Below are 25,865 nucleotides of genomic sequence, written 5' to 3' on the forward strand. Positions count from 1 at the left end.
AGAGTTGATGAGGGGAGGGATTGAACGGTGACTACTGATGATGAGATGAAATGTGTGTCCAGGTGGGTGAGTGGGTGAGGTGGGTGGGGTGGAACAGGAAGTCCGGGGTTAAAGGAGTGAACTGCGAGTTCATCAATAACATCCACATGGATACTGAAGTCTCTGATGATCAGCTTAGGGATGGGGAAGGAGAGAAGGAAAGCGAGAGGTATCAAAATGGCCCAGAAAATTGGGAAGTTGGAAATGCGCTCCTTGCTGCTGGTAGATGATGGCAACAAGTAACTAAAGTGGGAGTATAGGTAGGTAACGTAGGCTTCAAAGGAAGAGAAAGAGAGGGATGGAGGAGTTGGGATATTGCAAAAGCAGCAGGGCTGGGCAAGAAGTGGGCCAACTAGAACAACAAAGAGAGTTCAGATTTCTCCCATAGGGAAGTTTTAATTAGGAACTTCACCTTCAATTTAGTAGCACTTAACAAGGTAATGCATTTATGCAGAGCCTTTCATCCAACGACACTTTACAACCCTGAAGCACGATTATCTGGGCAGGGGCTTGGGCATTTCAGGGGACAGAGCAGTGTCTCTACACATCCTCCCCTCCCCTCTCTCCCCACACCCAATCTGGACCTTAGACTTGCCAGGGTGTCAAAATGGCTTTGGTGATTACCTGTAGTACTGGTTCCCTTGGTCTACACAAGTCTACAATTGATCCTCACAGTTCCCAAGGGTTAATGTAAGAATTATTGGAGAAGCAGCATGGGTTGTGGAAAGAGCATGGGCCTGGAAGGCAGAGGACCTGGGCTCTAATCCCAGCTCTGTCACTTGCCTGCTGTGTGACCTCACTTCTCTTTGCCTCAGTTTCCTCAATTATTAAATGGGGTTCAATACCTCCTCTCCTTCCCACTTAGACTGTGAGCCCCAAGGGGGACAGGGACTGTGTGCAACCTGAAAAATTTGTGTCTACCCCAGCACTCAGGACAATGCTTGACACATAGCAAATACCATAAAAATTTATTGTGACCATTATGATTTTAATGGAAAAATAGATTTATATTTTGTCTAAAGCTAAGATTGAAAATGTTTTTCTTTGGTAGGAGATTGGTGATCTACTTACATGCTCTTTTCTCAGATCTTTAAATTCAGTAGGTTTTTCCTTTTAAGCATATCTTTTGCCAATTAAAATGTCCCCTTTTCAGGTTATGAAGAGTTTTTTAAACAAGTTGAAGAAAGGAAAACAAAAAAAATTAGAATACAGTCATTTGGAGGCCAGGATCCTGATAATTCCCTTTTTAAAAGACACATCCTCTGAAATCTTAACATGCTGAGCACCAGAAGGTTAGCCTACCGGTGACTTATCCCGGCTCTGCCACTTAGCTGTGTGACCTTGGGCAAGTCACTTAACTTCTCTGTGCCTCAGTTACTTCATCTTTAAAATGGGGATTAAGACTGTGAGCCCCGCCTGGGACAACCTGATTCCCTTGTGTCTACCCCAGCGCTTAGAACAGTGCTCTGCACATAGTAAGCGCTTAACAAATACCAACATTATTATAATTATTAGTTTTGAGTCACCCTTTCCAGTCAAAAGTATTCATGTAATTCAAAACATTAAAAAAATACAGTTTTTAAAATCCTGATGTGATAACATGCAGAATACAGAGTCCTGAGCAGTTTTCATCCTAACTGCAACGACAAAAAATACAACTTATTTACTGAGATGAAGGAATAACCTTCACAGCTTTTGTGGGAAATCACTGTAGCTTTGCCATTTCTTCATTCTTTTATTTCCTCTGTCATTTCATTTAACATCTTCTCTACATCTATTCTGTCCTTTGCAAAATGCACATAGGACTTCTAGAGCTCGAGTATCCCCTGGGAGTAAGGGGAGAAGGGGTCTGTTGGAAAATCTGACAGGTGGGGGGTGGGAGGTTCCTTCTATGGATTTTACATTGGAAAGGGGAGAAGAGAATTTGTTTCTTGCCCTGCAGCGCCATATAGGGTTGAGGCTGGCTGGAGCTGGAGGTGGACTGTTGAGCACTAGTAGCAGAAGAAGCATGGCTCAGTGGAAAGATCATGGGCTTGGGAGTCAGTGGTCATGGGTTCTAATCCTGACTCCATCACTTTTCAGCTGTGTGACTTTGGGCAAATCACTTAACTTCTCTGTTCCTCAGTTACCTCATCTGTAAAATGTGGATGAAGGCAGCATCAGCAGGGTAAACCTCTGAGCTCTCTGGCATGCTCACCCCTCTGGGGAAACTGGCAAAGGTATGCTGAGTCCTGAGGTCCCAAGTTCTGTGACCCGTTGGAATACCTCAAATACTCTGGGCCCGTGAAAGCATTGGGGTGACCTCAGGGAGACCTTGTTTTAATTGCAGGTCCACTTTAGGGGAATCCAACCTTACAAGTTCCCACTTTTAGGTGCCTCTTTTGGGTTGAGCCACTGGAGTGGTTTCCTGGAACTCTCGGCCTCCAAATTCTGTGCGACTCCGAATGTCAAATGGCAAGCAAGACCGGCACATAAGAATATGGGAGTCCACCAATATCAAAGCAATGTTGCTTGCAATATAGTCTTTCTGGATGGGATACGTGTGCAGAGAATGGATGATGGCATGATACCCAAGCAGGTGGATAACCATACAGGTGTTGCTTGGAGAGCTGAAGTAGGAATACTCTAAGTCAAAAGGATAAAAACATTTTGTTGTTAAACAACAAAGGCCACACTCAGTCAGTGTGGCATAGCTAGCTGAGGAATGCTGGGAATCAAAAGCATCAGACAGCTAAGACTGTTAGTTTCTTGAGAACAGGAATCATGTCTTTTGATTCTATTGTGCTCTAATAACCAATCAATAATAATTGTGATATTTTCTAAGCACTTACTATATGCCAAACACTATGCTAAGTGCTAGGATACATATATGATAATCAGGTCCCACGTGGGGCTCATAGTCCAAGTAGGCAAGAGAACAGATTTTGCAGATGAAGGAACTGAGGCACAAAGAAGTCAAGTGACTTGCTCAAGGTTATACAGCAGGTAAGTGGCAGAGCCGGGAATAGAACCCAGGTCCTGTGCAGATAGGAGGTGCTCAGTAAATACTGTTGATTGATTGACAGCAATCTGGTGTGCATTTTTAGATTCCCAGGCTTTGGAAAGATCATGATAGCATGAGGGATTTGTTTTTTACAACTCTGATGGTGTATGAACTCAGAGTAATTCATTCATTTATTCATTCATTCTTTCATTCGTATATATTGAGCCCTTGCTGTGTGCAGAAACACTGTACTAAGTACTTGGAAAGTACAATTCAGCAATAAAGAGAGACAATCCCTGCCCACACTGAGTTTACAGGGGCTCTTTGCTATTACACTCACACACGGATATAATCTCACCATTAGTGGCATCTGTGTCAAACATGAAGAATGACTTTATTTGGGCACTACCATTCCAATGCATACATTCATGTACACACTAAGTGCTTTTCTTCTGGAAATTATGGGGAAATGTGCACTCTCAATATTATTTAGAACTACACTGCATGCTCATACTCCACATTTTCCCTCATGATCTCATTCTGTGGTAGGCCAGGCCAAGTCTTTGGGTGGTAATCAGTCAGTCATATTTATTGATGGCTTACTGTGTGAAGAACACTGCCCTAAGCCCTTGGGACAGTATAATATAAAAGAACTGGTAACCATTATTTCCTAGCCACTATGAACTATACAGGAAGTGCTCAATACATACGATTAATTGAAGTATATCAAGCACTGTACTAAACACTTGGGTGAGTACAATACAATAGAGTTGGTAGATATGATCCCCACCCTCAAAACCCTGTCAGTCTAGCTTATAATCTTTATAATGGTCCGTTAAGATACCTCTGGGCTTTCAATCTAAACTATACAGAAATCATACCAGTAGAGGAGACCAAAAACCATTAGCATTTTGGAGCCTCCAAATTGGCACCTGATTTAAAGTGTTTTCTAATAAGGCAATTTACAGGTCACGTGGAATAAAGCTAAGAGCCTGGCACCTGCTGACATTAGTGAGGGCTGAGCTACTGCTAGTTGAGAAGTGGATCTGGGGGTTGGGATGAAAGGGAAGGGAGAGAGAAGGCTGGGTTATTGTGTAGGAAGAAGTGTAGTAGTGAGGTCTTCATCAAGGCTGCTGGGTGGAGGGCTTTTGAAAGAAAGGAAAAGGGGTTGGGTTCAGCTGGTCTTGAGGTGCTGTGGACAACTAAGTAGCCTCTGAAACACTTAAAGATACTAAATCTAGCTCCAGGAAAGGACTAGGACCAGGTAAGTATGCTATATGGTGTGGCTTTATTTTAATTCATTCATTCAATTGTATTTATTGAGTGCTTACTGTGTGCAGAACACTATACTAAAAGCTTCTACTCTTGGTCTAGCAAAAACTCTAGGGAAAAACATGGCTTCTTAAAACTTACATGCCAAAATTAGGCACAGTTCCAGACAAGACTCCCAGTCTGAGAGGGTGGTATCTGTAAAGTGAGATGTACTTAATTTTATAGACGAGGAAATAGTCATGGAGAGGTTAAGTAACTTGCTCAAAGTTACACTGCAGGGCAGGGTCAGAAGTGGGTTTAAGATCTAGTTTTTAGCCCCATACTCATTCTATTAGGCCATCTTGTCTTCCTAAAGTTCTTACCTTGTTCTCTGATGTAGGCTTTTTAAAGCTGATATTTATAACTTTCTGAAGCCCTATTTTAGTTTCAATAAGACTTTTTTCATCTCTTTTCCTAAAATTGCAGGTTTGTGTATCTTGGGTTCTGGGAAGACCCCCATACTGGGGGTACATTACCACCAGAAGAACAGACCACCTTTTGATGATCAGCTTTCTTCCAAGTCATAAGGCAGAACTAAATGGGGAACTAGGCATGATTTTCATTCTGGTTCAGGGGGTTAAAATTTCAATTATGAGATATTGGTGATGTTGACTTCCATGAGTAATCCTAGGCTGCTCAAAATGGGGAAAAAAAAAACTTCTCGGGGGGTGTGGAAAGTTAGCTGTTTAGGTCCCAAAATGTCCTGGCTGGTGTGGACAAGCTTAGTTCAGCTGATAAATTTAGGGGATTTAGCCAAGAAAAATCCCAGAGTCGTCATGTCTGAAGTGTCACACGTTCCCTAAAGGTTTCCTATCTTCTGCTGTTTTCTGATTGTCGACATGTACTTTGAGTACTTGGTTCTCTCTGCTTTTTCCAACTTGGTTGTCATCTGGAGATAAAGGAAAAAGGACAGGGAGACGTTGCAGTGATATGGGTTTGTGTTCCTTTTTCCTTCCCAAGAAGACTAGCCTACCCGGGGGAAAAGTGGTCAGTAGAACTGTCCTCTCCTCCCTTCCCTTCTCCCCATCCAATGGCAAAATGGCTTGGCTATTGCTTTCCTTTTTTTAATTTTTTTTGGAGGGCTAATCGAACTGTGCCTTCTTATGTACACATAAGGGAGATCTAGAAAATACTCCAAATCAGATGGTTTGTAAATTAGAGACCATAATTGTAGTTTTCAAGTATTTTGTGTCAAGCTCTATGTCCAACCCAATTTGCTTGTATCCATCCCAGTACTTAGTACAGTGCCTGTCACATAGTAGGGACTTAAGAAGTAACATTATGATTATTATTATTATCATAATCAGATCAGAGTCTAACCCTGTTCCACATGAGGCTTATGGTCAAAGGGGGAGGGAGAACAAGTATTTGATCCCCACTTTATAACTGAGGAAACGGAAGCATGGACAAGTAAAGTGACTAGCCCAAAGTCCCACTGGCAAGTGACAGAGCCGGGATTAGAACCCAGGTTTTTTGACTGCCAGAGCAGTGTTCTTTCCACTTGGCTACGCTGCTTCTCTAGATGCTTATGCATCCTCTGGGGAGTCTATACATTCTCTTAGGAAGAATTCATTTCGTGTTGGTATATATAATGAAACATTTCGAGGGCTCCGATTTCAGTACGAAGACCCAGTTGCAAGGCTAATATATTTTTTTCCCCCACTTAGTCTTAGTCCACCCTAATTAGCTGACAATGTATAAATTTAGGTGTTGATTTCAAGAAACTTTAACTCAAAGTTAATCAGTTCATTCCTGCTCTTTACTGACATAAATCATATTTGAGGGCTTAATTTGTGCAGAGCACTGTATTAAGCGCTTGGGAGAGTACGATACAACAGGGTTGGTTGGACACATTCCCCAAAGAGCTTAGAGCATTGAATCTGCTTCTCTGCTGTGGAGGATGCTTCTGTGGATTGATGTTTGAGCGGGGGGAATTGTTTTTTGCTGCTTGTGTGTGGTCCTTCTAGGTGTCTGCATGCAAAGTCCCTCCTTGATGGTATAGTGGTGTTTCCCAGCTGCTTATGCTGTACTTAGGGATGGCATGGGTTAATAGGGAGTGGCTGTTCATTCCAGCTAATGTGGATGCTTCACTGTAGGCCCTGAGGATTCACTGTTGAACCATCAGAAGCTGTGGATGCAAGTGTCATAGACTGGGCTTCTTATAGTCAAAGCTTTATCTGGCTAGCTGGGTGATGAGAGGGCCCAGCCAGTCAAACTCTGAAATTTGCCTAGTCCAAGAGAACCCCACGATTAGAGGAGCTAAAGCCTGAAGCCTGCCAGCTTTAGGAAATCTCCTAATAGTGGGGAGAGCCCACTGAGTGGAAACTTTGCTGGGCTTGAGTTCAGGTAGATGGTGGGCATTCAGCTGCCAGAAATGCCCTGGTGCTGAAACGTTTTTAGAAGGGGATCTGTTTGCAGAGCAGAGCCATTTACTGCTTGCCTACCCCTCCTGCAGACAATAGTTCTGATAGGATCCCCAGGGGATCAGCATTTCTTTTTGACCTTCTTAACCCCCTTATATGGGGGGTGGGAAGACATGCTGGGGCAACAAAACTTATTCTGATTTTTATAAGCTCCTCCAGCTGGGTAGATACATTCCCTACGCGGGGATAGGTCAGCCACGGTTGCTTTTCTGTTGGGGGGATCCAGGCTAGGGTGGGGGTGGAGGGCAAATCAGAAAAACTGTTTACTAAAGGATGTTAGACACCACTCGGGTCACTTCTCCTGAAATTCGGGGCAGACTTTTTCCTTAGGGATGTAGAGAGGAGTGGGCACACCGGTAGTAGGTGTTTTGACTTTGAGGTTCCTAAAATGGCCTAGATGAAAGAAAAACTGGCCTCTCCTCTACTAGAGATCTATTTTCAGTTGGCAAGGACTGAATAAGTATCTGTTTCTAGCAAATTCGGAGACTGAGAAATGTGCTGGGGCTCAGTGCTTGCTGCTGTCGGGACATTTTGCAGCTTTATAAGGACTCTTCATTTAGAAGCTGTCAAGTGGTGTCCATGTCACATCCTCTGGACTGTGAACAAGAAGAGTTGCTAGAATGTTTGAATTCATGAAGATTTCCTATCTGCAACAACAGGATCATTTCTCTTTGATGCCTCTTATCTTTTGTGTTTAAAGAGTGAGACTGCATATGGAGACTCAATATTATCATTCCCAGAGCTGGATATTTATCATTTTCCTGGCTAGCCCTTAGAACAAGTATATTTGAAATGAATGCACTGCACAAGGACAAGCAAACCAAGGAGGGTTTGGAAAGATGCGTCCAAGATGTCTCCAGTGACAAAAAAAAAAATGCAGATTTGTCAAACGGGAGTGCTGAGACAAATGGCTAATTCGACTGAAAACAAACATTTTGAAGCAGGAACTTCATTTGGATATAATTTTGCTGGGGCCTTTTCAGTACAGTGGAGGATGTATTTTTTTTGTTTGGCTTCCGTGCATTAGCAGAAAGAAAAAAAAAGATGAAATCCTTGATCATTTTTCTTTCCCTCCAAACCTATGCAGTTTCCAACAAGCACTTAGACATAACTTTAATGCAAACAGTATAGATAAAGCTATGGGATTTGCCACGGATGTATGTTTACTAATTTCTGAGTACAGCCTGAGGAGCCAAATGATAATCCCCAATTGCCTTTGCCAAAGCCAGTTTATTTTTATTCTTTGAACATTTAGAATTTCAACAGTGGGCCACAGATAATACCTTTCAAACTGGCCTGAATGACACAACTGCTTACAAATAACAGAACTCCACCATGGCAAACCATTTATATATGGCATTATCTATGGTTATTGCAGAATTGTAGAGTAAGTAAATTTACTTATCTTCAGAAACATTTTTTCTGTCACCCCCCACCCCGCTAGTGGACTGGAGGACTAGTTTAGAGCACTTCATTCCTTCAAATGACCTCGGGTGAAAAGGAATATAAGTAGTTCAGTTTTGCTTTTGCAGCTTAGCTATCACCTTGAAAGTGGCACATCTGGTGGGTGAAGGGTCACCATTGTTTCTTGAGAATTGGCTTGCTCCTTTGAATCTTTAAAAGGGGATGGCTCTGCTGAAGGCTGTTTGGCCAATGGATGCCTTTCATGTCTACTTTGGAAACCTGTTTCTAATTGTTCAACTATAGTAATCCCTCTTGGATGTCAGAGATGAATACCTAAGAGAGCCTAGCCTTGGCAAAATTGGCATTTGTGGACCGTTGTTTCGGTGGCAGTGAAGTGATGTGCTCCAAACTCCCCATTCCCTGCATGTGCACTTAGTAGATTAATGGAGTTGTACTGCTTTAAGATGGCATAATCACGCTGCTTTTGGGGATAATTTTAGGGATGCTAAAATGTAGTACTTTACTAAAAGCAAGCCCAGTCTCAGGGAAAACACACATTCATTATTTAAAGACCACCCATGTACATCAAGTTGCCTTCTAGGTAATAGAGGCAGTTTCAGAAACCACATACAGTGACCCTCTCTAATGCAATTTAAGTATACAATGCGTCTGGCCACAATGCCACCATTCTTAAGAATTTTAAATGTACTCATTCATTTTTTTTTCCATAAACTATTCACCTATGAATCCTAACCATGATTTAACAGGTTTTGGTGTCAAAAAGTAAATTGTTCAGGTGCCAAAACACAATACAGAGAACCTTTTTTGGGGGGTGAAGGCTATTGTATCTATTTTAACAAAAACATTTCTTAATCTGAATGTGCTAGGTATGTTGGCAGGTGGTAATTTTTATTTTTCCAATTCAACTTTAATTTCTCAGGGCCTTAGAATTTATTAGCAGGATATTCCTGGGGAAAAACACTCATTTGAAGCCATTTTAAAAACAAATCCTTTTCCCATATTAGAGTAAAAATGTATTTGCTCTACTGTTTTTTTTTTTCTTAGTGCGTCTTAGAAATTCTCTCCTGACGACCTATATGTGGAAGTTTGACACACATGACTGTGTAACACTATTCCCTTGAGGAGGTTTCTCGTTGTGAGGAGTATCTAACAATTGTGGTACATAAGTGTATAGAATATATGAGAGTAAGAGTAAACCTGGGCACAGGACCTAAATAGGAGGGACTGCTAATCTTACTTAAAAATATGAATTTGTCTAGGCCCTCCTTTCCTTTTCTTCCACTCCCCTATGCATTATCTTGCTCCCTTTATTTATTCCCCACTTACAGCACTTATGTACATATCTGTAACTTTATTTTTCTGTCTCTCCCTCTACATGGTAAATTTGTTGTGGGCAGAGAATGTCTGTTGTTGTACTCTCCCAAGTACTTAATACAGTGCTCTGCACACAGTAAGTGCTCAATAAATAGGACTGGATAATAGGCTGGAAAAGGTATTTTTATCCTCTTAGAGGGCTCTCAATTTTGGCAAGTTCTTTTGGTTAATGGAACACAGAATTTCTACCTTAACTGTTTCAGGTTTCATTTGCGTTGCTTAACGTCATTTGTATATTTGATTTTTGCAACTTTGGATTTTTTTTTTCACTGAATGAATTTGTGATTGGCTTTGTGGTTGAATTTTTCAAGTTTAGAGCCCTGAATCTCTGAGTGTGATGAGGGGTTGGGGAAAATTGTTGGCAGAGCTGTCAAAACTGTGTGCATCTCAGAGGGGTAAGAATCCCCATTGACAGGACCCTGCTCATGCTTAGTGGGCCAGAAAGGAATTATTGAAGGGAGGAGTGTGGGGATGGAATTCACTTCCCTAATGTACTTTAAAATCCATCCCTCACCAGCACTTCACGCCCTGGCAGAGGAGTTGCAGACTGACTGGACACTCCAGCAGCTGCGTGGTTAACCTGAAAATCTGCCTCTCCATAACCCCATTTTCCATTGATGTTTCTGTAACTCAGGAGTACCTAATTCCTTTGCTTTAGCTTTGTGGAGATTATATATATATATGTATATATATATGTGTGTGTGTGTGTGTATATATGTGTGTGTATACATATAATTTAATATACATTAATCCTTTGGGGAAGCTGAAGCCTGATACAGGTGCCCCTCTTGACCCTCATTCAACCTATATGGATGGTAGTCTGCCACCAAAGCCTGTCAGCCTGATGAAGAACTAGATGTATTGAAAAACAGCATGGCCTAGTGGATAGAGTGTGGCCTGGGAGTCAGAAGACCTGGCTTCTGATTTTGTCTCTGTCACTTGTCTGCTGTGTCACCTTGGGAAAGTTGCTTAACTTCTCTGAGCCATAGTTACTTTATCTGTAAAATGGGGATTAATACCGTGTCCAACCTGGCCACCCCAGTGCTTAGTACAGTGGCAGGGAACATGTCTACCAACTTCTGTTTTATTGTACTCTCCCAAGTGCTTGGTACAGTGCTTTGCAAACAGTAAGTGCTTAATAAATGATTGTCTGGCACATAGTAAGCACTTAACAAATAACACAAAATTTATACATATATACATATATTTATATGGACTGTTGAGAGACTGATTAGAAAGATGAAATACATCTTTGGAGTCCCCATCCCAGTAGCAGTAATGTGTGGATGCAGCCTGAGCATGTGTCCCAGGAGTGTGGAGATTGTTCACAGAAGGATTTACAATTTTCATCATATGGGAAACTGACAAAGTGGCAAAGTCAGGAATATGATTAGCTATGCATTTGATCTGAATTGCTGTAGCTAGGGATGAATGGTAAGGTGCACATTCTCAGCAAGACTCTGAGGGAAGCAGATATGTGTCTGCTTTGAGGGGAGAATTGATTCAGCTGCACGCAATATGCTATCAATCACAATAATTTTCGGAGTCTTCACAGCATGCAAAGCACTGAACTGAGTTCTGGGGAGAATCCGTGTACATTGATTCAGACCCGATCCCTGACTCATAAGGAGCTTACAATCTAATGGGAGGACAGATGCATAGGGCAAAAACAGCAGGTTAAATTCAACAATTCAGAAGCTACGGCATTAGAAAGAGCAGTTCAATGAATCTTTTATACTACTGTAAGTGAACAGTTCTTAAGGGTCAGAGCCAAACTGCTGTAACCATCTCAAAGTTCCAAGTGTTATTATACTAGTGGCTTCTGCCTACCCACCAACCTTGTGCGAAGGGAGTGAAGAGGCTGCCTTGACCATTAGGCTGCTCTGACCATTAGACTGCTCCAGGTGATTTGATTGCATATGGATACATGCTACCCATCCTGTGTTCCTGTGGGGGCCGGGGAGGGGGTGAGGCTTTTTCCCCCGCTGTCTTAGAGGAGGTGAGGGTATTGGGGGGAGGGAGGGTATGCTTATGGCCTGAAAAAGGGCCTGCACATCATAACTCTGACAATGCTACTGCTGCTGTTCTGCCTGTGGAAGCACATAATTTCCTCTGGCTATTAAGGAAGAAGAGAGCTACTTGAGAGGAAATTTCACAAACAACAATGAAAGGGATTTTCTAAATATGCTCGCAATCCAATATAACCCTTGACGATTTGTAAGCGATGGAGGCAGAACATTATACACATACAAAGTGCTTTTCAATAATTCATAATTACTCTAATGGGGGGGAAAACCATTGCTTAGATGCAGGAGCCTAAATTGAACCCAAGTTAGAAAATGCACTTGTGACTTAAGTAGATATTCACACCCACTTATGTTTGTGCTTTCACTTAAGTGCACAGTAGGATTTATGCTCTTATGTGTCATCTGTTGCAAGGTATTCAAAGACCTGGCTGGCTGGGTACTAGCTCACTATCACTACATAAGGGGCCTGTCTGGGACAGTCTAGCCCCAAATAGTTCAGGTGTTTAGGCAATTATGGAATCAGGTTAGTGTTATAAAGACATTTTTCATCAGATATGGGACAATTGGCTACTTCACAGACAGGAATGCATTCTACTGGCCTGAAACAAAGAGTTATGCCAGCTGGGCTGTATTTAAAAATGGCAGATGCTGCTCTTGATTCAGGGATGTGGAAAGAGTGGCTAGCAGGGATAGAGACAAATGATAGAGTAGGATGGCAAGAGAGGAGCACCTTTTTAATTTGGAAGTTCTAATGTTTTAGAACTCAAAGCCCACCTAAATAGTCTGTCAAAGGAATTTACCTCCTGCGGATCATGTTGGATCTTTTTTTTTTTAATAATGTATGGTGTTTGTGTTTACTATGTGTCAAACACTGTTCTAAGCACGAGGATAGGTACAAATTAGATCAGAGACAGTCCCCGTCCCACAAGGAGCTCACAGTCTAAGAAGAAAGGTATTCTTATCTTGCAGTTGAGGAAAGTGAGGCACAGAGAATTTAAGTGACTTGGCCAAGGTCACATGCAAGGAATTGTCAGAGCTGGGACTATAATCCAGGCCCTTCTGACTCCCACCCCTGTGCTGTGTACAAAAAGGGTAAGACATTTCAAATATTTTGTAGGTTGAAAATGTGGTTTTTTGTTGTTGTTTTGTGGATGTATTAAGTTTTACAATCAGCATACCTCTTTTTTTACTCAGGGTGTAAAATATCGATCATGGTGTCTTCATTTGAACTTTTTGTAGTATTCACTTGCATATCATTACTATGTATTCAACTCAAGTGAGCACCTCAGTAGTAGTACAAATAATAATAGTGGTATTAAGCACTTTGTGCCAAGCACTGTACTCAACGCTGGGGTACGTACAAGATAATTAGGTTGGTTACAGTCCCTGATCAACATGCGGCTCACAGAGTAGGAGGGAGAATAGGTATTGAATTCCTACTTTACAGATAAGGAAACTGAGCCTCCCCCTCCCCCCCCCCAAATGAAGTGACCTGCCCAAAGTCACACCAGGCAGATGGAATTAGAACCCAGGTCTTCTGACTCTCAGGCCCATGCTCTTTCCACTATGCCATGCTGATTGCATATTCAGAATCCAACCACTAGTTATTTTAGTGGTGAGATGAGTCATGATGAAGGTTGGTTCAGTCTAAAAGTTCATTTTATTGCAGTTGCAGAGCTCTCATTTTTTTTTACTTGAAAAATACTATATCAAGAAACCCTATGATTGGACAAAGGCCATGTTTTCAAAACCCTCAACTTCTCTCTTCCTTTCTTCAGTTTTAGAAGCTTTTGCTTCATAATACTGAGACTGGGACAACTTAGCTGTCTAACACCAAACTAGAGCAAAAAATGACCATCTGATACTCAGAGCAATCCAGAAGAAATATGGGATTAGAAACTCCAGCTAGGAGCCTGTTGATAGCTCTGTAAAGACCGCAGTAATCGTGGCTGAACCAGATTCCCCAACTGAATATGGCCAAAGACAAGATTTAATCAGTATTACAAATTGGGCAAAAATACCACCAGAGAGATACAAAGATTGGGGTTTGCAGAATATTTTAAGCTTTAACCCTCAGTGGCTCTAAATGCAAAACCTGATTACTTAAAGCCACTTAAAATGTACTTGGTCACATGGGCACCCTAAGGCTTTTCCCTGTGGAAAGTGGATGGAAAAGGTTTTAGACTAGACTAAAAGTACTCCAAATTAGTTTGCCCTAAATTCCTTTTTTACCGCCCCCCTTCCCCCCCACCCCAGCCCCCCAACCCCATCTTAAATTCTTAAATAGCTCTTAAACAGAGATAAATGCCTCTTCTTACCAGGGGCAGCCATGTGGCCTAGTGGAAAGATCCAGGGCCTGGGAGTCAGAAGGACCAGCGCTCTAATCCTGGCTCTGCCACTTGTTGACTGTGTGACCTTGGACAAGTCATTTAACTTAGCTGTGTCTTAATAACCACATTTGTAGAATGGGGATTAAATCTTCCTCCTTCCCACTTACACTGTGAGCTTCACAGGGGATGGGGACTGTGTCCAGCTTGATTATCTTGTATTTACCCCAACTGTTAGTGTGGTAGCTGGCACAGAGTAAGCACTTAGGTGCTATTTTAAAAAATTGCGATCAGCATGAGACAAACTGAAGCTTTCACTCTCCCCTCCGCCCCCAAGTTCCCTCTGAAGAAACTCCTTGCCCAGAGATGGCTGGATCTCTTCCTCTGTGTGGAGAAACCAAACTCCTCCCAGAATGCCCCAAATAGCTTCTTAGAGGTGTAGAAGAAATGGACTCTCTTTATACCCTGGGATTTGTAACTCTTCCAGTGGTTGTCCCTTAAAATTTCCATGTCATCCTTTTAGCCAGATGTGTTTGCAAGGGTTTTAAAGTGCACTGCTTTAGCCGTGACCTTGCCATCTAACATCTTGTTTGTCTTTTTCCTAGCAGGCCATTTAATTGCTAGTTTACATGCTCAAATTACTCACATGAACTGTCTCAGCAGCAAGCATAGGCCTCTTCAAATTTAACTTAGTTACTCAAATATTGATATGCCAGAGCTGATGTTGAGGAGAATGGTATTGAATAATAATAATGTTGGTATTTGTTAAGCGCTTACTATGTGCAGAGCACTGTTCTAGGTGCTGGGGTGGATACAGGGTAATCAGGTTGTCCCACGTGAGGCTCACAGTCTTAATCCCCATTTTATGGATGAGGTAACTGAGGCACAGAGAAATTAAGTGAGTTGCCCAGAGTCACACAGCTGACTTTCCACTAGGTTATGCTGCTTCCTAGAAAACAGTACTGGTAAGGTCAAAGAATATCTTGCTACTCCTGTGAATGCAGCTAGTAAGGGTCCAGTGCATAATGGCTGGGCTGGCAGAAGAGCCCTGTGGTCTAGAAATAGCAGTGTTTCTAGGAGTTTAGCTGCCTTGAGTTGAAAGGTTGTGCCTGGACTCAGGGTGGTATTGGTGACCACCCCCACCCCCTCAATCCCTTTTCCCCTCCCATGGAAACTGATTTGGGCTGGATCCTGGTTGAAAGTTTCCCATGGGGGTCTTGTGATGAGTCATTAAATAATTTCAGGATCTTGGTGTGGTCTAGAGGAATTAGCCCACATCCCTGCAGAGGTTCTGAAACCCATAATCCGCCCTGATGAGGCCAGATCATTATGAGGGTGTTTACAACCCACCTGAGGGCTCAAAGCTTCAGGCAGGCCTGAAGTAGTTGGTGTACCCCCAGCTTCCATGGAGTTTCTGGCCACCCAGGCCCTGAACAGCTCAGAGACCCTCACGCTGCCCACAGTGACAAAAGGGCTCTTTACTTCACTCTCGAATGGTGCTAACGAATAGTCGAGGCTTTTCATTACCTCACCTTATTCTCCTTCCCTTCTGGCTTGCTTATACATTTGGCCGTGTACTCCGTAAGCACTTTGGTACTCTCTCTAACCTCACAGCACTTATGTACATATCCTTACCCTCTGTCCCTATCCCTCTCTGTATCTTATTTTACTGTCTGTTTGCTCCACTGGATAGCTCCTTGAGGGCAGGGATTTGGTCTGCCAACTCTACTGTATTGTACTCTCCCAAGCACTTAGTACAGTGTTCTGCACACAGTAAGCACTCGGTGTATACCACTGACTTCTTAATAGTGCCATATGCAGGAACACTGCTTAGAATCAATGGGGAGAAGGTTACGTGCTCATCAAATCTTTAACGGTCTAGACTAGCAGTAAATTAACATCTAGCCTTAATCTCTTTGTGAGTGTGTCCTCCTCATTAGCTTGCAAATTTCCTGAGGACAGAGAAGCCACATGGCTTATTGGAAAAAATTCATTCATTCAATTAATTCAATAGTATTTATTGAGAGCTTACTATGTGCAGAGCACTGTACTAAGCGCTTGGGATGAACAAGTCGGCAACAGATAGAGACAGTCCCTGCAGTTTGACGGGCTTACAGTCTAATCGGGGGAGATGGACAGACAAGAATAATGGCAATAAATAGAGTCGAGGGGAAGAACATCTCGTAAAAACAATGGCAACTAAATAGAATCAAGGCGATGTACAATTCATTAACAAAATAAATAGGGTAATGGAAATATATACAGTTGAGCGGACGAGTACAGTGCTGTGGGGAGGGGAAGGGAGAGGTGGAGGAGCAGAGGGAAAGGGGGAAAAGAGGGTTTAGCTGCGGAGAGGTGAAGGGGGGGTGGTAGAGCGAGTAGAGGGAGAAGGGAGCTCAGTCTGGGAAGGCCTCTTGGAGAAGGTGAGTTTTAAGTAGGGTTTTGAAGAGGGGAAGAGAATCAGTTTGGCGGAGGTGAGGAGGGAGGGCATTCCAGGACCGCGGGAGGACGTGGCCCAGGGGTCGACGGCGGGATAGGCGAGACCGAGGGACAGTGAGGAGGTGGGTGGCAGAGGAGCGGAGCGTGCGAGGTGGGTGGTAGAAAGAGAGAAGGGAGGAGAGGTAGGAAGGGGCAAGGTGATGTAGAGCCTTGAAGCCTAGAGTGAGGAGTTTTTGTTTGGAGTGGAGGTTGATAGGCAACCACTGGAGTTGTTTAAGAAGGGGAGTGACATGCCCAGATTGTTTCTGCAGGAAGATGAGCCGGGCAGCGGAGTGAAGAATAGACCTGAGCGGGGCGAGAGAGGAGGAAGGGAGGTCAGAGAGAAGGCTGACACAGTAGTCTAGCCGGGATATAACGAGAGCCCATAGCAGTAAGGTAGCCGTTTGGGTGGAGAGGAAAGGGCGGATCTTGGCGATATTGTATAGGTGAAACCGGCAGGTTTTGGTAACGGATAGGATGTGTGGGGTGAACGAGAGAGACGAGTCAAGGATGACACCGAGATTGCGGGCCTGAGAGACGGGAAGGATGGTTGTGCCATCCACAGTGATAGAGAAGTCTGGGAGAGGACCGGGTTTGGGAGGGAAGATGGAAAAAACCCGGGCTTGGGAGTCAGAGGTGGTGGGTTCTGATCCCGCTCTGCCACTTGTCAGCTGTGTGACTTTGGGCAAGTCACTTAACTTCTCTGTGCCTGTTACCTCATCTGTAAAATGGAGACTGAGACTTTGAGCCCCACGTGGGACAACCTGATTACCTTCTAACTACCCCAGCGCTTACAACAGTGCTTGGCATACACTAAGCACTTAACAAATACCAGTATTATTATTATTTTTGCTAAATTCAGTAAATCCCAAGGCACCTAGTATAGTGTCATGCACCCTGTGGGAGCTCAATAAATATTTGCTACTGAGGAATATGTGTTTTGACAAGGAGATTAAGGAAAAAAGGAACTACTGGTTACTAGCGTTGTGGGGATGGGCTCCCTGGGAAGACATTGCCATTGGAAATTACTTAACATTTCATCTTTTACATAAATACTCAAGGCAAGAATTAGATTTGATATCCAGCAAACAGCAATGGAAATGTCAAAGAACATATTCCAAAGCATTTCACTTACAGCTCTTAAAATGGCATTCTAGCACAGTATTAATCATTGTCAGTTTTGTGTACAACTTTTCATCAATTAAATGGCAGCAGGACCGATCCTTTTCTTAGAAAGCAAATAAGACATATGGATTTCCTTTTAGCAATTAACAGAACATTCTGCATTTCCTTTTTGCTTGCGAAAAGAGCTTGGACTGAGACCATCAGCATGTTTGTGTTTTCTGTTGGTAAAGTAAAGCAGATGTGTAACTCGGCTTTCAGCTCAATTCAGTTTCATTTGTAAGCACCTTGGACAAACATCCTGGGGCTAAAGCATGTTGGTGTCTCCAGGTCTTTTAAGATCTTAACGAGAAGTATTTGAAAGTTGTGAAGAGCTTTACATGTGCTTGGCTGATGTACTGAAATGACTGTGATGCTGAGTGTAGATTCAGTAGTTTGAAGCTTAATGCAAAATTTGATTCCCACAGGGACTAGCTTTGGCTAGCTGTGGATGTAGGAATGAAACAGCAATATTCTATACCAAAGAATGATGACAGAAATGTAGTTTACATAAATGGCGATGGATTAGCACTTAAACCTTTCTCCATATATGTTTAAACAATCTTGCATGATCCTCAAAAATCTCCTTTTATAAACTTCATCACTTATCTGGGATTAAAAGCACAATGTTTTGACAATGCCACTGATTTACATGTAACTCATCATTTGTGTATCATTAGTCTGAGGCGTGCAGTACCAGAGTTTCATATGCCTGGTATGTGTGTTTCCCTTGTTTAGATTTAGGATAAATGATGCTTCCTTTAATGTAATTGTTGGGGTTCAGCACCATTTGAAGTCTTTGATGCTAATTCTTCTAATCAGTCTCATCTAAGCCCAAGGGAAGTCCAGGATTGATCACTTTTCAGCACATTTTGGTTTTAAGTGATACTCTGTCAGAGATCCACTGCATTCTTCCCAGGCCAGAATCCTGAAAGATGCATTGTTCTCTCCTCTGGACTTGTGGGGCCCTGGAAATCTTGCTAAGGGGCAGAGAGATGTAGGCGAGTAAGGGCTGATGCCTACATTTCCACGTGCTGCGCTTTTTGTGTTGAAAGCAAACAGTATGCCTAATTGGAAAAAAAAAATCAGCGGTATTCCCAGAACATTATCAAGGGAAAAATACCACTTCCACACCTAATCCTGGGCACATGACTCTGAGTATTGAGTGTGCACTAAAGCTGAGGCTTATCCCAAAAGTTTACTTTTGCTGCCAGATCATTCCAGAGCTACTTTGTATCTTCCAGATAGAAACTCTCCAGAGGAAAATGATGAGCTGGCACAGCCAAGGGTGGAAAGGTTTATAGGCAATAGTAGATGGGAGAGGAATTCTATTTTAGAAATCAATTTCCATCTACATCCCTCTGTTGTTTTCACATCCCCTTCTTTCAGTGGTGCAACATTTTCACAAGCCATTAGATAGCTTAAAATACAGGACCTTTAAAAATTAACTGTCTTACAGAATTCTTTTTCCACCTGACCAAACAGCTTGACGATGAAATGTCACATTTCACTTAGCAGCATTTAAAGTGCCCACATCCCTCCTTGCTATTGTTAGGTGTTTAGAGAGGCACATTAACTCTTTTAGACCACTCAGCAACCATTAATACTCCACAATGTTGATTTCTGAAAAGCACTGGAGTTTGTAAGTTGAACTTTGTGAGAAGCAGAATGGCCTGGAGGGAAGAGCATAGGCCTGGATTTAGTGGACCTGGGTTCTAATCCCGGCTCCACTGCTTGCCTATTCACTTGATTTCTCTAGGCCTCAGTTTCCTCAACTGAAAAATGGAGATTCAATATCTGTTCTCCCTCCTACTTTGACTGTGAGCCCCATGTGGGACTGTGTCCAACCTGATTATCTTGTATCTACTTCCCCAGTGCTTGGCACAGAGTACAATAAAATTTTAAAAAACAAAAAACTGGACTTGAGGTGGGTAGAGTATATTTGAATTTTTAAAATTGTGCCATGTTGTCCTCCCAACATTCTCTGTAAGGGATGGAGAGTAGATCACAACCACTTTGTATTGAAACTATCTTGGTCTAGTTTATACACACAGGGAAGAAGAAGGTCACAGATCACTTCCAGATAGAAGCACAATGCTTGTGTTCCCCAGGGTTATACTTTACCATGGTGTCCTGGGCTGGGGCAGGGAGCAAGCTGGTTGACCGTCCAGAATGATGATTCTTCCTGGGTGTCTATCACCTTCTTTATGTCCTTCGGGCAGAAGTGTTTTCTACATTCAATTACAGAGCATATGGCATAATCCAATTGCATTCAGAGCACTGGGACAGGGCATTTTGTAGCCCAGAAAAAGCATAAACAGTAAATGAGGCAGAGGTAAGCTACCTTCCTCGTTTTGGCTAGTAATAGTTATTAGAAAAGTGTAGAGATGGAATATTAGAGTGTGAGTTTTTGTAGACAAGGGAAGTGCCATTTTTTATTGAAATAACCAAGCATTTAGAATAGTACACTGGACTCAGGGGGTGTTCAGTAAATAGTACTACTATGTTGAAAGTAGGACCAGAATCATCAATCAAGAGGGCCACCTGTGGGATGGTGGTGGTTAAAATCTTGAAAATGCCCAATTTAAGTTGGAATTGGTACATGAGAGTATAGGAACTTGGGAAGGGTTCCGCCATCCATGACCTCTGGGATTGGTGTCCTACAGGCTGATGTAATAGAGATGGAGAATGATGTTTGTAAAGAAGGAAGAGGCAAAGGGTGTTTAATATTATTGTTTCCCTTTATCCCAGGGTATTCATTTATTTTGTTGTTTTGTGTGACTTTCCAAATCCCACTCTCGTTTTTTGTCATTACACGGTACTCAGCTGGATGTCAATTTGGTATTTCCAAAAAATCAAATCAGGGAGTCTAAAGCATAGACAACTGTATTTGAGATTGAACAGATCATCTATTTTACTAATGAGTTTAGAGAATACTATAGAGTGAATGTGGCATAGAGTAGTTTAAGGAGAATGGTTGGTAGCAATACGATTATTAGCTGAAAAACATGCAAGAGGGTCTATGTAAAATCCTTCTGTGGATTCCTTTGTGGCTCATCAAAATGAAAACATCACTGCAAATTACAAGAATTGTCAAAATAGGCTACTGGAAAATGCTCTGCTCAAGACCCTTCTAAAACAAAACAAAGCACTTTGAATTGTACATATAGGACATGCTCTCTCAATGGATGTCCTCAGGAGCTGAGCAATTAACACATTCTGTGAAGGTTAAACTCTAATAAGTCAATAGAATAGGAACCTAGAGAACAAGCTGCCACAAATTGGAACGGTTAAGGTTCAATCGTGAATATATTATAGTCCTGTTTGTCAGCCAAATCACTTTTTTTTATGGTTTTTTGTTTTTGTGGTGTGTGTTTTGATATAACACCAGGCACATTAATTTATGTCTATCTATGGGACTATAAAGAAGCCTATGTTTTGGATTGATTTTTTTTTAAACCCACTCCCCCAATTCTGCTTTATCATTTCTACCTTATCAAGTCTAAGTATTAGCTGTATTCTGGACTATTTGTTTTTAACTTTAAAAAAAACAAACTTTTTTTTTCCCCCAGAAGTGATTTAGGATGTGAAAGAATTCCAAATACCACTGTTAGTATTAATCTAAGAATATTTCTTAAGGAGCTCTGACCTTCTTTACAGAAAAGCAACACCATGTATAAAGTATCATTATTTTGGCTTTTTGTTCCTGTGTAATTCAATTGGAAAAGAAACATGACATTAATGAAAATAATTGGCTATTCATTATGCTGTATCCTGTAGTGGGCTCACTAGCTAGACTTGAGCCAATCTTCAAGCCTAAAATAATAAACAGGAAAGAACCACCACACTGTAACCTAAAGAAATCATATGTTGTGCTACATAACATTAATTGAGGAGAGGATAGGGCGGCCATCTGGTTAGGTGAACCAAGCTGAATTATTCGGGACCCCCAAAAAAACTGCTTTGGGAGTTGCACTGTCAAATTTTGGAGTCTTCATTGATGAAATTAATGGCATAATGGAAAACTCTCTACCTCAGTTTCATTCATTCAATCATATTTTATTGAGTGCTTAATGTGTGCAGAACACTGTACTAAGCACTTGGAAAGTACAATTTAGCAACAGAGACAGTCCGTGCCCAACAACGGGCTCACAGTCTAGAAGCAGAGAGAAAACAAAAGTAAACAGGCATAAATAGCATCAATATAAAATATAATTATAGATATATAACATCAGTAAAATAAATAGAATAATTTGTACATATACACAAGTTCTGTGGAGGGGGGGTTAGAGCAGAGGGAGGGAGTTGGAGTGATGGAGAGGAGGAAGAGAGGAAAAGGAGGGCTTAGTCTGGGAAGGCCTCCTGGAGGAGGTGAGCTTTCATTCATTCCTTGGCCAACAGTCCTTGGCACATAGTATGTGCTTAATAAACACCATTATCATTCGTATTATTATTACATAGGATTGAATGAAAGAGAAGGGGGAAGGGGAGAGGGAGGAGGGAGGGACAAAGGAGGAAGAGGAGCAGATAAAGAGGAGAAGTGGTTCTAATCCTGGCTCTGCCACTTATCTACTGTGTGACCTTGGGCAAGTCACTTCACTTCTCTGTGCCTCAGTTACCTCATCTGGAAAATGAGGATTGAGACTGTGAGCTCCATGTGGGACAGGAGCTGATACACAACTCACTTGTATCCACTCCAGTGCTTAGTGCAGTCCCTGGCACAAAGTACTTAACAAATACCGTTCTTATTATTACCTGGGTTCTCTTTCCAACTCTGTCACTTGCTTGCCATGTAACCTTGGATAAGCCACAACTTTTTTCTAAGTTTTTCTCATTTGATAAGTGGGGATAAAACACCCGTTATCTCTCTCTAATATATAGAGAAGCAGCGTGGCTTAGTAGAAAGAACACGGGCTTGGGAGTCAGAGGTCATGGGTTCTAATTCCGCTCTTCCACGTGGCAGCTGTGTGACTTTGGGCAAGTCATTTCACTGTGCCTCAGTTACCTCATCTGGAAAATGGGGATTAAGACTGTGAGCCCCACATGGGACAACCTAATTACCTTGTAACTACCCCAGCTCTTAGAATGGTGTTTGACACACAGTAAGTGCTCACCAAATACTATTATTATTATTACATTGTGGGACAGAGTCTGTGTTTGACCTGATTATCTCGAACCTCTTCCAGTACTTAGTACAGTGCTTGGCACAGAGTAAGCACTTAACAGATACCATTATTTTCATTATGGTTTCCTACTTTCTTCCTTCAGACATCCACAAGTCTGCCCCAAACTAATAATGGTTTCTGTGGGTCCCACTGCACCCTACAGGTTTTGCCATGCTCATCTTTTCCCATTCCTGTCCAAGCTTCTTGAACAGGTAATATGCATCCTTTGTCTCCACTTCGCCTCCTCCAGCTCCCTTCTTGACTCAGAGTTATTTGGTTTATGCATTTCCTGCCCCCGCCCCCCGCACCCCTTCATTCCTCTGAGACCGCACTCCACCTAACCTTCCATCACAGTTCACAAAACCACTATTTTCCTTGTCTCTGAAGCCTGCAATCTTGACATCATCCTTGATTCTTTGCTCCGTTTCAGCTCTCGTATTCAGTTTGTTATTCCTCCACAGCGTTTCGTGGATCCATCCCATCCAAATGACTGCCACCCTGGCAGGGTGCTTACTACATCCAGGCTAGACTACTGAATCTGCCTCCTCACTGGTCTCTCTGCCCTCAGCCTTTTCCCCCTCTCTAATCCATACTCCACTCTCTTGCCTGGGTAAGTTTTTTGAAAATTTCCTTCTGAACACATCTCTCCCACTCTCAACCCATGGTTACTCCTTCCTCTCTGCATCAAGCAGAAATTCCTGACCATTGAATTTATGACATTCAATTACTCTCTCCCTCTATCCACTCTTCTCCTACAACACCACCAGCTCGCTCACTCCATTACTCCAAAGCTCACCTTTTCACTGTGCCTTGTTTTTTGACTCTCCCACCTTGGATGCATTGCTCTCTCCATTCATTTGTCCCTCCTTGGAACACCACACTCCTTCAAATGTTGCCGGACCACAGTTCTCCCCATTTTCAAAGCCCTTCTGATAACCCAATTGCTTCAAGGCTCTCCCCAGTTAATAGTTATAGTATTTATTTGCCTTATGTAAAGCACTGGGATAATCTCCATTTTTACAGATGGAAAAATTGAAGAACAGAGAAGTTGTGATGTGGACAAGGTCTCAAAGAAGGTGAGTAGTAGTTGGGATTAGAACCTAGGTCTCCTGAGTGCTTTGTCTGTGCACTGTCCACTAGGTTATGCTGCTTCTTTCTTCTCTTCTGGTCACATCCTGCTATTTCTCATCTCAGCTCTTTGTACCACCTCAGCACTTATGTACTCTCACCTGTAGCACTTCTCTACATATCAATTTAATCAATGTATGTCATGCTAATCAATGGTATTTATTGAGTGTTTAGCGTGCAGAGCACTATACTATGCACATGGGTTGCAAGTTGCTCTTCAACTATTCTTTCTCCACCTACTTAATTTTTTTGTGTCTGCCTCCCCCATTAGATTGCTAGTTCCTTGAGGGTAAAGAATCTTCTTTGGGCTTTACTGTAGAGTTCTCTGCATACAGTAGGTTCACACGAGACTTCTTGGCCCACCCAGCTCAGAAGCACTCACGATCCAAGATGCAATAGGAGAAAGGTAGGGAGAGGGTGGACTAAGCACACCTATGTTGATTCTCCATGGACACTTTACCAATTCTATGGGGTTGGCTCTCCTTGTTTTTTCACAGTACAAAGGAAAAGTGTCTTCCTGAACTGAAAGTTGTATTTCCTGAGCGCTTACTATGTGCTAAGTGCTTGGGAGAGTACAATGTAACCCATGCGGTTAAAGCTCTGCTTAAAGGGAAGCAGCGTAACCTAGTAGAAAAACCAGAGGAAGTCAGAGGACCTGGGTTCTAATTCTGGCTCTGCCACTTGCTTTCTTTGTGACCTTGGACAATTCACCTAACTTCTCTACCTCCGTTTCTTTAACTCTAACTGTAACATTCAATACATGTTCTCCTTCCTACTTTGACTGTGAGCCTCATCTGGGACAGGGACTCTGTCTGACTTGATCAACTTGTATCAACCCCACTGCTTAGAATAGTGCTTGACACACAGTAAGTGCTTAAAGATACTATTATTATTATTCTTACAGGAGAAAATAGGCTCATTGTATTTTTTCCCTAAGATGCAAATGAAATTTGTTTCCTTTTGTTCCTGGGGAACAGGCGTTCTTTGAAACAGATGGAAGGATCTAGCTCAAAAATGAGCTTTAAAGATTCATAATAATTGATGAAGAGAAACCCAATATATATTCAATTGACAAATAAAATGAACATGCCTGGAATCAAATTTGGATTGTATTTATCTTTAGATTCTGTATAAAACCACATCATAGTTCCATCACACTTTTGACTTGAGCAAGATAAGCATATAATCTACTGTAATTAAATGTGAGTATTTTTTCAGTCTTATAGATCCTTTCTTCCAAGGGCACTGAAGTCCTTTCCAATCAAGACCTCCAGAAAGATTCCAGTATCTTCTGAGGTAGGTAGCCAGTATTATTAAAGATGCGAACCTAAAAAAGTAGAGAGAATAAGGGAATTCATTGCCTTTCATGCAGTCAATAGCAAGATAAAAATAGAACTCAAGTGCCCTATTCCCAGTTTTCCTTTATCTCCGGCTTCTGAGTAAAAGGATGAAAGGTAGGTCTTAGAAAAGCTTGACCTTTGCGTTAAAATGAATAACATTTAAAAGCAATGGGAGAATTTCTAAAAATATGCTCTGCCTGATTTTCAATTTCTCTTTATGTAAAATGTTGGCCATGATCTTTATGAATGCTATTTCATACCTGAGAGGGTGGGGTGAATGTTGAAATCTCCACACATCTCTCAGCTCCCCCTATTTAAATGCCTGAGACTCATTAGCGCACACCATGTACATTCCACTTATCAAACGAATGTAAGCACCAGAAGAGGACAATAGTGAGCAGCACTGGATAGCAAACGTGTGGCAACTCCCTTGGGAGTTCTTGAATTACAGTGGGAACAGATGGTGAATTCACTCCCAGCTTGGAGTTGACCATCTTTTCTGTCTCCTTTATAAAGGCATATTTCTGAGTAACCTTTACCCAAAAACGTGTTGAAGGTAAGTTGTTAATATTTATTGGATTGATACTGTGAAAAGTCACAGCTTATGAGCAGTGAACTTGACAGGAGGAAAAGTTGGTTTTTTGTTTTTTTTTTTCTTTTTTCAGGGGTGACTTTGCATTTGAA

General features: G+C 42.1%; 1 long non-coding RNA gene across 4 annotated transcripts in view; it reads left to right on the forward strand.

Annotated features, from left to right (window-relative positions):
- Positions 1–4,118: 4,118 nt before the first annotated feature.
- The window catches only part of LOC103171391, an 89,085-nt gene continuing 67,338 nt past the window's right edge, over positions 4,119–25,865 (forward strand). For all 4 annotated transcript variants that reach the window (XR_003755716.2, XR_486762.3, XR_005659622.1 and 1 more), the window contains exons 1-3: positions 4,119–4,286; positions 23,737–23,789; positions 25,060–25,137. This is a non-coding gene — a long non-coding RNA (uncharacterized LOC103171391). The remainder of the gene's footprint in view (positions 4,287–23,736; positions 23,790–25,059; positions 25,138–25,865) is intronic.

This window comes from Ornithorhynchus anatinus, chromosome X3, assembly GCF_004115215.2.
Source record: "Ornithorhynchus anatinus isolate Pmale09 chromosome X3, mOrnAna1.pri.v4, whole genome shotgun sequence".
In the NCBI taxonomy this organism is placed as follows: domain Eukaryota; kingdom Metazoa; phylum Chordata; class Mammalia; order Monotremata; family Ornithorhynchidae; genus Ornithorhynchus; species Ornithorhynchus anatinus.